The sequence below is a fragment of the Lathyrus oleraceus genome, chromosome 6 (assembly GCF_024323335.1).
Source record: "Lathyrus oleraceus cultivar Zhongwan6 chromosome 6, CAAS_Psat_ZW6_1.0, whole genome shotgun sequence".
Taxonomy (NCBI): domain Eukaryota; kingdom Viridiplantae; phylum Streptophyta; class Magnoliopsida; order Fabales; family Fabaceae; genus Lathyrus; species Lathyrus oleraceus.
Genome location: NC_066584.1, coordinates 162,275,544 through 162,286,817, shown reverse-complemented (window position 1 = coordinate 162,286,817; position 11,274 = coordinate 162,275,544).

The window sequence follows — 11,274 nt, the reverse complement described above, 5'->3', positions numbered from 1 at the left end:
TTCTGATTCACGAACATAGGTAAATCAAAATTAATTACGTTTCTCCCTAATTATGTTTCTCCCCCTTGTCATCGATAAAAAGGACATAGACAAAATAAAGAGAGAAAACAATAAAATTTCATTGAGAATTCCAGAAGTACAAAAGTACAAAAATTTGTAAAAGCAGAAACAAAAACACTTAGACAAAATAAAAACATAAAAGTGCATAAAATTTGGGAAACTAAGGGTTCGAGTTCTAAGGTGGAGGAGGCGGTGAAAGTCTGGAAAGAATCATCTCAAACAGAAGATCTTGCGTATCTAGATGCTTTCTGACCAAAGCACTTTCTTATTTCCTTTAGGCGAGAGTCTTCAAGATGACTTCAAGAATTTCCCCAAAAGAAGTTCAAGCAGTAGTCTGATTATCAGAAATAACTATTTGTTGTTTTGAATCTTGAACTTCAAAAGCAACTTGTTTTCCTTTTTCCTGCTGATCATAGGTGTCTTCCATGAGAACATCTTGATGTTCAACGTCTTCCGCAGTCTCCTTAACTTCTTCCATAATTTATAGAGCTGGAAGACATAATGGAGTACGTCCTAATCGTATGGCTCCCATTACAGGTGCAAACCATAATGGAGTACGTCGAAATCTTGGAGTTTACCCATCCCTTGTAAGCTTCCCAAGCCGAATCGCTTTCAACTGGATTAGAGGACATAAAACTAGTCCCCATAGTAGCATGAAGTCACCTTTTAGAATCTGACTCAAATTTACTCAGAATCTTACCAACGTTAGGTTCTTTATGTTTGGGTTGACTGGGATATCTAATAGAAAAGTCAACAATGTTTTAATTAGGGTCGTGGCCATAGATGTGGGGAATAAGAAGAGAAGGGAGGTCAGAAGGTTGTTCAACATCAGAATCAGAAGCAATGTGCTCTGATTTGAAGTTGAACAAGCCTTCGGGAGTGCCCTCAGACTCTTGGTTTCCAGAACCTCTCAAAGGAGATTTTCTGGGTGTTGTATTCGGATTAGTTTGTTAGGGATCAGAAATATTTTGTCATGGTGGTGGAATGGATGAATTTAGTAACTGTGAATGAGGTGGTGTTTGTGGTAATTGTTGTTGTTGTTGTGTTTCAGAAACTGGAACAAGTTCTACAAAATTTATATTTGTAGGAGGTGGTTGTGGAATTGGAATATGAGTGGGAGAGTGTTATGATATATAGATGGAGATGGTTGCGTTGGTAAGACACTTTCAGAGAAATGAGAATCATAAATAAAAATATTTATAGCCGAAGAAGACTTACCAGGATTAGGAGCGTCAAAGGCCTTGGAAGACTGTTGGATAACATCAAAAGTGTCCTTCAGAAGCATTGCTTTCTGGCGCTCACTGAGGGGTACCTCATATTCATCCAAAAACACAGTTTTGACTTTGTCTTCTTATGTGATCCAGAAGATCCTTATCCACGAGCCTCTTTCTTCGTTTTCTGATGCACATCTGGATAAGTCTCTAGAAGGTTGAATGAATCAACCATTGGATCTATTCCATCTTTGTTACACCTCTCAAGGTAATATTTCAAAACTTTTGGAGGATCAATCTTGGTGAAGATTGAGAAGTTGTCAATCAGAATCCTCATTCCACAAATATCTTCCTTGGAAGGAATGTAATCTAGCTTGACTACCTTGGAGATGAGACCCATGCTCTTGAGATTCTTCCCCCAGAAGAAGTTTCCAACATCTTTTACTAGCTCATCCTTTAAACCCCTAACCAAAAGGTCATCCACAAGACCATTTTCAACCAGAAGGTCAAAAATTAACCTTCCATTTGAAATTAACCATCCCTTTTTTGACGTACTTCTAGTTCTAGTTTCTATAATAGAATCCTTGAGAAACTTGAACAAGATCATTGGAAGTGCCAACTTGAACCCTTTTTCCAAAAAGAATATCATATATTTATGATTAATGTTGATATAATCAGAGGAGTTGGTGTTGGGTCGGTGATGAATATAACCCATAATTATCTTGAACCATACCCTGAACTTATCAGTCAGGTCTTTAGCACTTGGACCTTTTCCTTTATCGATCTTTGTTCCTTCCTTGAAAATTACCAATGCTACCATAGATTCTCTCCTTGCATCAGTCTTGACGTTGTAAACCCTTTTTCCATAACCGTTGTGAGAAATTAGGCCAGTAATCAATTTCCTAGTGACAATAATCTTCCTGTTAATAATGAAGGAAGTGATTGTCTCATTTGTAGCAACATCATGTATCCAAAACTACTTCATAAGCACTGGATATATTGGACTAGTTAATCTTTCGAAGAATCCCTTCCACCCTTGGAATTCCAAAACCTCAGAGAAATCAAAACCATTATCCTTAAGGTTTTTGAAGTCGACATTGGTTTCATAGAGAACCATAAGCTCATCAACATGAGTGTTGAGAGTTAAATCAAGAAGACCTTCCATAATAGGGTTATTTTCATCAGCAATGGAGTGATTAGGAGATTTTTGTTGTTGAAGAGCATCCATTGATGAATGTTGAAGATGAAGAATAATGAACAATTGCAGAGAGTGTTTTGAAGGTATGAAAGATTGAAAATATGGGAGTAAAGTGAGCCTAGTGTGAAATGTGAGTGAAATGGGTTTAGATAGAAAATTTAGTAACGATAACAACAAAAGGAGTACACCGTCACAGGGAAACATAAACGATTTAACCTAATCCCAAGAAAGAGAAAACCCAAAGTGTCATGCCAACATCATGCATGCTCAGAAAGTGGGACAACTCTCACCATTAAGAGCAATATGATATCAAACGAAATGACAATCATTTAATGCAATAACTGTTCAAAATCAAGAATATAAATAGATAAGGTTGCTTCTGATCAGAACCTTTATGATTCATGAAAATTTCTCACTTCAGAAAGCTCATGTCTCAGAATCAACAATAAAGAAGTCTCAGAACCTAATCAAGAGTTCTGGAAGCTTAACATTATGAAATTCATCTTTACATTCTGAACAATAGTCCATAAATAAGTTTTTCAGAATGGAAACAAATCTATCTTTAGCAAGGGGTTTTGTAAAGATATCAGCCCGTTGAGGGTCTATATCAACAAATTTTAAGTGAACAATACCCTTATGAATATAGTCACGTAAAAAGTGATGTTTAATTTCAATATGTTTAGCCCTAGAATGAAAGATAGGATTCTTAGATAAACAAATAGCAAAAGTATTATCACGGAGAATAGGAATGCTACTCTCAAATATATGATAATCTTCTAGCTGACTCTTCATCCAGAGTATCTGAGTGTTGCATCCAGAAGCTACGATATATTTAGCCTCGACTGTTGAAAGCACACTTATTTACTTCCTTTTGCTAGACCATGTGATCAGATTGTCTTTTAGAAATTGACAACTTTCATAAGTACGTTTCCTTTCTATTCTGTCTCCAGCATAGTCAGCATCACAATAACCTACTAACTTGAAGTCACTTGATTTTCTATAAAACAAGCCAAGGTTAATAGTACCTTTCAGATACCTAAGATTCTCTTAACAACAGTTAAATGAGTCTCCCTAGGGTCTGATTGGAAGTGAGCATACAAACACACAGAATAAAATATCAGGTCTAGAAGTGGTTAGATAAAGGAGAGAGCCTATCATACCTTTGAGTAGCTTCTGACTTACCTTACTGCTTACATATTCCTTCTCTAGAAGGCATGTAGGGTGCATTGGAGTTTTTGCTAGCTTGCATTCTGACAAGTTAAATTTCTTTAGAAGTTCTCTTGTATACTTGCTCTGGTGGATGTACATTCCTTTTTAACGTTGACCAATCTGAATCCCCAGAAAGAACCTAAGTTCTGTAATCAAACTCATTTTAAATTTTGTCTGCATTAACTTAGCAAACTCTTTGCACAATAAAGCATTAGCAGAACCATAAATAATATCATCAACATTAATTTGCACAACCAGAATATCATTCTTAAAGGTTTTATAGAAGAGCGTTGTGTCCACTTTCCCTTTGGTAAAATCATTTTCCAAAAGGAAGTTACTTAGTCTTTCATACCAAGCTCTGGGAGCTTGTTTCAGACCATATAACGACTTTTTCAGTTTGAAAACAAAATATGGGTTTTGAGAACATTCAAAACTAAGGGGTTGGTGCACATACACCTCTTCAGAAATGTATCCATTTAAGAATTCACTCTTAACATCCATCTGATATAGAATGATGTTATGGCTTACTACAAAACAAAATAAAAGACGAATAAACTCTAACCTGGCAACTGATGCAAAGGTTTCTGTGTAATCTATACCTTCTTGCTGACTATAACCTTATGCAATCATTCGAGCCTTGTTTTTGACGAATTTTCCTTTCTCATTGAGCTTGTTTCTGAATACCCACTCTATTCCAATGACATGGAAGCCCTTTGGTTTCTAAACAAGATCCCAAATGTTGTTTCTGGTGAATTGATGTAGTTCCTCTTGCATAGCCATAATCCATTCATTATCCAGAAGAGCTTCATTAATATATGTGGGCTCTATCATAGATATCAAACCCAAAAAAGTTTCTTCAGAAGGTTTGTGTGATGATCGAGTTATGACTGGTGCATCTTTATCTCCCAGAATCAATTCTTCAGAATGATAAGTTCTTGATCTACCTTTCTTCTGATGAGTTAGACCAACGACAACTTCTGGTTGAGTCGCTTCTGAATCTTTTGCTTCAATGTATTTAGCTTTGTCTTCTGAGTCTTTATCTCCAGAATTGTTTCCTTGGATTCCGAAAGATTGATCTTTATATCTACAAATTTCTCAACTAAATTTTACTTTTTAGGGTCAAGCTTATCATTGAATCTAACATGAATTGATTCTTCGATAATTCGTATCTTACTGTTAAACACTCTGTAGCCTTTTGAGCGTTCAAGATATTCTAACAATAAGAACTTATGTGCCTTAGAATCAAACTTGCCAAGATTCTCTTTAGTGTTCAACATGATACGATCACACCCAAAAGGATGGAAATAAGAAATGTTGGGCTTTCCGTATTTCCACAATTCATAAGGAGTCTTACCCATAACAGGTCTAATAGAAATCTTGTTCTGAATATAACATGCTGTATTAACTACTTCTACCCAGAAATGCTTAGCCATATCAGTTTCTTGGATCATGGTGCGGGCCATTTCTTGCAATGTCCTATTATTCCTTTCTACAACCCCATTTAACTGTGGAGTTCTAGGATAGGAGAAATAATGGGAAATGTCATTTGTATAAAAAATATTTTCAAAATTCTTATTTTCAAATTCGCCACCATGATTACTTCTGACTCTGACTATTTTGCAATTTGTTTCTGTTTGCACTTGTGAGCAGAAGGTAGAGAACACAAAATGTGACTCATCCTTGTGTTTCAATAACTTTACCCATGTCCAACGACTATAGTCATCAACGATGACCAATCCATACTTCTTACCATTGATAGAGGTAGTTTTCACTCATCAAAAGAAATCAATGTGTAGAAGCCCTAACAGTGTAGAGGTAGAAACAACCGTTTTTTCTTTGAAAGAAGTTTTAGAAAACTTACCTTTCTGACATGCTTCACGAAGAGCATCTGAAGCAAACTTCAGTTTAGGTAAGCCTTTAACTAATCTAATCTTATTTAGCTGAGAAATCCTTCTCATGCTAATATGGAACAAACTTCTATGTCATACCAATTGCTCCTTATTAATAGACATTAAGCATTTTACATTTTGATCCTCAAGATCAGAAAGTCTGATTTTATAAATGTTGTTCTTTCTCTTTCCATTAAAAAGGACTGTGCCATCTTTCTGACCAACAACATTACATGACTTTTGATTAAAAGTGATATCATAACCATTGTCACTAAGTTGACTACTAAACAATAAGTTATGCATCAAACCAACGACTAAAAGGACATTAGTAATAGAAGGAAGTTTACCATTACCAACAGTTCCAAAGTCAATGATCTTCCCTTTCTGGTTTCCTCAAAAACCAACAAAGCCTCCAGGCTTAAGTTCCAAATTTTGGAACATATGCCTTCTTCCCTTCATGTGTTGCGAGCATGCACTGTTCAGGTACCATGAATGGTGTGTCAACTAAGCTGCTAAGGATGTTTGCAACATAAAATATCTTATCATTAGGTACCCACTTTCTGGGTTCTCTTTTGTTAGTTCTCCCAGAGTTTCTTACAACCTTGGGTCTTTGTGCAGAAGGATAATCAAGTGAAACTTGTGCATGATACTTAGGTTTCAGAACTAAGTTCTTTTTCCGTATTTATGCATGTTTATGTGTCTGTGTAGAACTATCAAGCTCAGTGCCAACATACACGAAATGTTCATAGAGAGGTTTTGGTTTTACCTTCTGACTTTCGTTAGGCTTTCTAGTTTATGTACAGCCTAAACCTTTCTTTCCATTTCTGCTAACTCCATAGATCATGAAAGCTATTTTGCTTCTATCTATGCTTTTAGCTAGAAAGTACTGAAATGGTCTGTCATATTTGATGATGCAATTAATACCAGAAGCTTCTGAAAGTATTTCTTCCTCTAGTTTTTAAATTTTAATTTTCAAAGTAGAGTTGCTACTTTCTAAATAAAATATTTTTTCGTTTAGGGAAGAAATATCTTTCCCAAGCTCACCATGAGTTTCAGAAGCAACTACTTGGACTTGTTTTAAGGTCCTTATGCCTACTCTGGAGACTTTGGTACTTTTCCAGTATTTCAGAAAGACATAACTCTAAATCAGAACGAGATAGATTTGAAAATACCTCTTTAGAATCGGAGTCTGATTCTGATTCTGATAACATGTTATCTTCTAGTTCTTTAGAACCTTCTAGATCAGTTGTAGTTGCCATCAGTGCAACACTGGCTTGTTCCTCGTTAGAATCTTCTTCTTCTGGCTTTGAGTCGTCCCATGTAGCAATTAGCCCCTTTTTTCCTTGAGAGAAAGTTTTCTTGAGCCTTTTGTCCTTCTTCAGCTTAGGACCCTCATTCTTATAGTGACCTGGCTCCTTGCACTCGTAGTAGATTACCTCTTTACCAAAAACTTGTGTCTTTGGTCTAGAAGAAGAATCAGATTGACTAGTAGTCCTCCTAGCTCATCTGAACTTCCCTTGCCCATTTTTCCTGTGCCTCTAAAGTCTGTTGACCTTCTTGGAAATCAAAGACAACTCATCACCATCTTTTGAGTCTTCATCAGAATCTTCTAATTCTTCCTTAGCTTGATAAACCCTTGTCTTTTTAGGCTTGGACTTCAAAGCAACAAATTTATCTCGCTTTTGAGGTTCATCTTCTTCGAGTTCTATCTCATGGCTTTTCAAAGAACTAACAAGTTCTTCAAGACTATGATGTTCAAGTCTTCTGCCAATTTCAAGGCAGTTACCATAGGTCTCCATTTTTGGGGGAAACTTGTGATGATTTTCTTGACATGGTCAGCAGGGGAATACCTTTTGTCCAGAACCTCGAGTCCTATGAAATCTTGAGAACATACTGTAAGACCCCAATTTTGACCCCTAAGATCCCTCATGCCATCTCATTAACATGGCATTAGCATTAGGATCACATCTTGGTGTCCTCCTCACCTATCATTCATTGGGTTTTCATCGGGAGAGATCATCAAGCATTTGTGATTATATCATACTTTATTTTTCTTTATTTACTAACCAAAATCCAAAAATATGTCTAGTGTAGATTTATTTATTTTGTAGGTAGTGTGTGCATCCACCCGTGCCTCATCAAGCTCACGACTAGGGTTTGAGACCCTTGGTGTAAGGGGTCAAGTTAGAAAAGGTCTAAATTTTTTCAAAGTATCATATATAGATCCCATTGTTCTTTATTTTTCATTTTGATAAAGAATTCATCAAAAGTTTGAAGCTTGTTTATCAAGGAAGCCCTAATTCATCTGGGTATCTTGTGTGCCTTCCTCAAAAAGTTTCTTCAACATTTGGTCAAATATATCAAGGTATACTCCATTATACTTAATATTAAGCATATATGATCCTCCATGAGCCTCAAAGAGCAAAAGAACTTCAAGTTTGCAAGTTGGTTCAAGGAGGTTACCAGAGAAAGTCAACTAGTCAAATCTAGGGTTCCCTAGACTCTATCTCCTACATTTTTTGTCATATGAAAATGATTCTAAGAGAAATGTTACTCTTTATGACATTACAAACAACTTTCATGTTGTCATTAAGAGCTAATTTTGCTTAGGAAGTCATTTTTTATGGTGAAAGATTATGCGTCATTTTGTCTGTGCCCTAGATAAAAGGTCAACTTCCAAGAACCATAACTTCCTAAATATTTATGATATGAAGGTCATCTAAGTCTAATGATCAAATTAAACATGTCTTCTTGAACTTTTCTTCTTTGAGAAAGGTCAAATTCCATATGCAAGGGCATGTACCATGAGGAAACATTATAGGTCCATTTGGGTCATCATCATTGAACAGGCAATTTTCCTCAAGTTCTAAAATCCATAACTCCATCATGCATGCTCCAAATGGTATCAAATTTGTGACCAAATTGAATATAATTGAAATCACTACAACTTTGAAGAAGGAACTAAAGTCATTTGAAGCTCATAGCAAAAGTTATTCAAGGTAGAAAAAGGGGTCATTTGACTTTTAACTTAGAAAATTTTCAAGTATTTTGATTCCTCCAACTTCAAGGCCAAAAATCATCATGTTCCAAGCTTCAAATTGAAAAAGTCCCAACATCAAAGTTGTTCCCCTTAATGTAGCTTTCCAAAGAATCCAAGATCATTGCATATTGATCAAAATTGAGGGACTTGCACATGACTTCTTTGGATGGCCCAATTTGGAAATTTTTGCACTCAAATGTTTAACTCCTTTGCATGCTTCCATGTTATGATCTGAACATCAATTGCGCATGAATTTGGACTGATATCAATCATCATTTGGGCCTAAGCACATGCCCAATGCACCCATGCACACAACTTGCTATTTTTGGATTCAAATTTCAAATGGTGTGGAAATGAATTCATAAGCCTGTAAATACATTGCCATTGCCTCAGAATTAAAGGCGAACATTTCCCAAGCTCTGCCCAACAACCCCATAGCCACCATTGAAAGAACACCTTAAAGATTTCTTTGAAATCGAGTTTCTAGTTAAAATTATGTTTGTGAACTAGAACTCCAAGGGTTAACATCCTTTTTCATCTCAATCATCTCCTGCAAGCAAGAGGAAGCAATGCCAAGTGTAATTGCATCGAGATCTAGCTCAGAATTCATCACTCGAAGGTGAAATTTCTCAAACTTTCCTCCTTCGATTCTCACTCATTTCTTAACCTTTTTGCTTGATTTTTGGTTGGCTAAAGTCCTACCAATATAGGCAATAATATTGAGTTGCTTTGAGGTTGAATCGAAGTAACTCAGTTATGGAACCTCAATTTTCAACTCTACGTATCTTCTTATAGAGTGAGAGTTGGAGAAATTGGAGGTCAGATTCGAGATCCTCATGATTTTCTCTTTAAAATAGTATATGATCCATTAATTTTGGTGATGCTTTGGTCCTGACCAGTTTAATGACATGGCGAGAAGATGATCCGAGTTATGGCTCCGGTGGTGCGCTGGTTCAATCCAGGCCATGTGATCTGGTTGCCACGTTATAATCTCAACCTTTGATCTTGATTATCATTTGTGCATACGTGTTGACTTTGGACCATGGTGGACATGATGCGTGTGACCATCAGATCTGCCACCTCAATTAATGAAGGAGATCTGATGGCCCTCATTTTTTGGATTTAATTAATTTTCTGATCTAATTTTAAAAATACCATTTTCTTATTAAATTCATTATAAATTCAATTTTAATCCAAAAAATATGGGACTTTCATCAAAGTTTTACAAATAATTTCCTCTTCCCATTTTTGAATTAAAATCATTTTTTAGATTGAGTTTGATATTTTTAGTGAATTTAATGATTTTTGACTTATTTTTAATTAATTTTAAATACTTATGACTTTTCAAAAATCCCCAAGAAATTAGTCTAAGGTCATTTGACCTTGTTTGACCTATGATAAATCCCTTGGCCATTTATTTGGTGATTTGAAGGGATTTGAGGTTTTCCCCTTTTAAAAATTCTTTTTCTTCATTTAAAAATTGAATTTAAGTTGTTGAATTGCTTTAAAGTTGTGTTGAGCTATTTGATTGACTTTGTGTTGACTCATCTTCTGTTTGGCCTTGATCTTGGTTGAACTGGACTTTAATTTTATCAATACTATTGGATTTAGGGAGTTGATGAAGTTTGAACTTCATCCTTTTGATACCCTATATATACATGACCTTGGCGTAAGACCCCAATTTTGACCCTAAGATCCCTCATGCAATTCCATCATAAGCATTAGCATTGGGATCATACCTTGGTATCCTCCTTACCCTTCCTTCATTGGGTTTGTTTTGGAAGAGATCACCAATCACTTTGTGATTATATCATACTTGTATTTTTTATCTTTTCACTAACCAAAATACCAAAAATATGTCTTTGTATCTATCTAACTCTTTTTGTAGGTATGAACATGATTTCCTTGATTCATTGATCACATCTAGGGTTTGAGACCCTCATGAACAAAAAACACCATCAAGAACCAACTCAAGAATGATTATGAGCATCATGTATGAGTACCAATTGCTTCTACATATTATATTGATCAAGTTTGCTTCAAGAGTTTGAGGGTGATTTGCCTTGGAAACCCTAATTTGACTGGGTATCTTGAGTAACTTCTCCAACAAGCTACCTCACCAATTGATCAAATTTCTCAAGGGACAAATCAAATTTCATCATCTTATGCATATATGATCTACCATGAACCAATAAAGTCAAGAGAATTGGAAATTAGCAAGTTGGTTGATGGTGGTTGGCCAGATGAGTTCATTTGATCAAAACTTGGTCTCCCTAGACCCTATCTCCTACAATTTTCACCATATGAAAATGATTACAAGATAAAAATTACTCTAAATGACATTCCAAACAACTTTCATGTTGAGACCCAGAGCTAGTTTTGCTTGGAAAATCATTTTCTATGTTGAAACATTATAGGTCATTTTGTCTAAACCCTAATTTGAAAGTCAACTTCCCAAGGCCATAACTTGCTCAATTTTTATGAGATGAAAGATTTCCAAGTTTCATAATCAAATTCAATGTATCTACTTAAACTTTTATGTTTGGAGTGGTAGCAAATTCAACTTATTTTCACATGTGATATGAGGCTACATTATAGGTCACTTTTGACCTATACCATTGATTAAATGATTTTGCCAAACTTCAAAAATGCATAACTCTATCATTT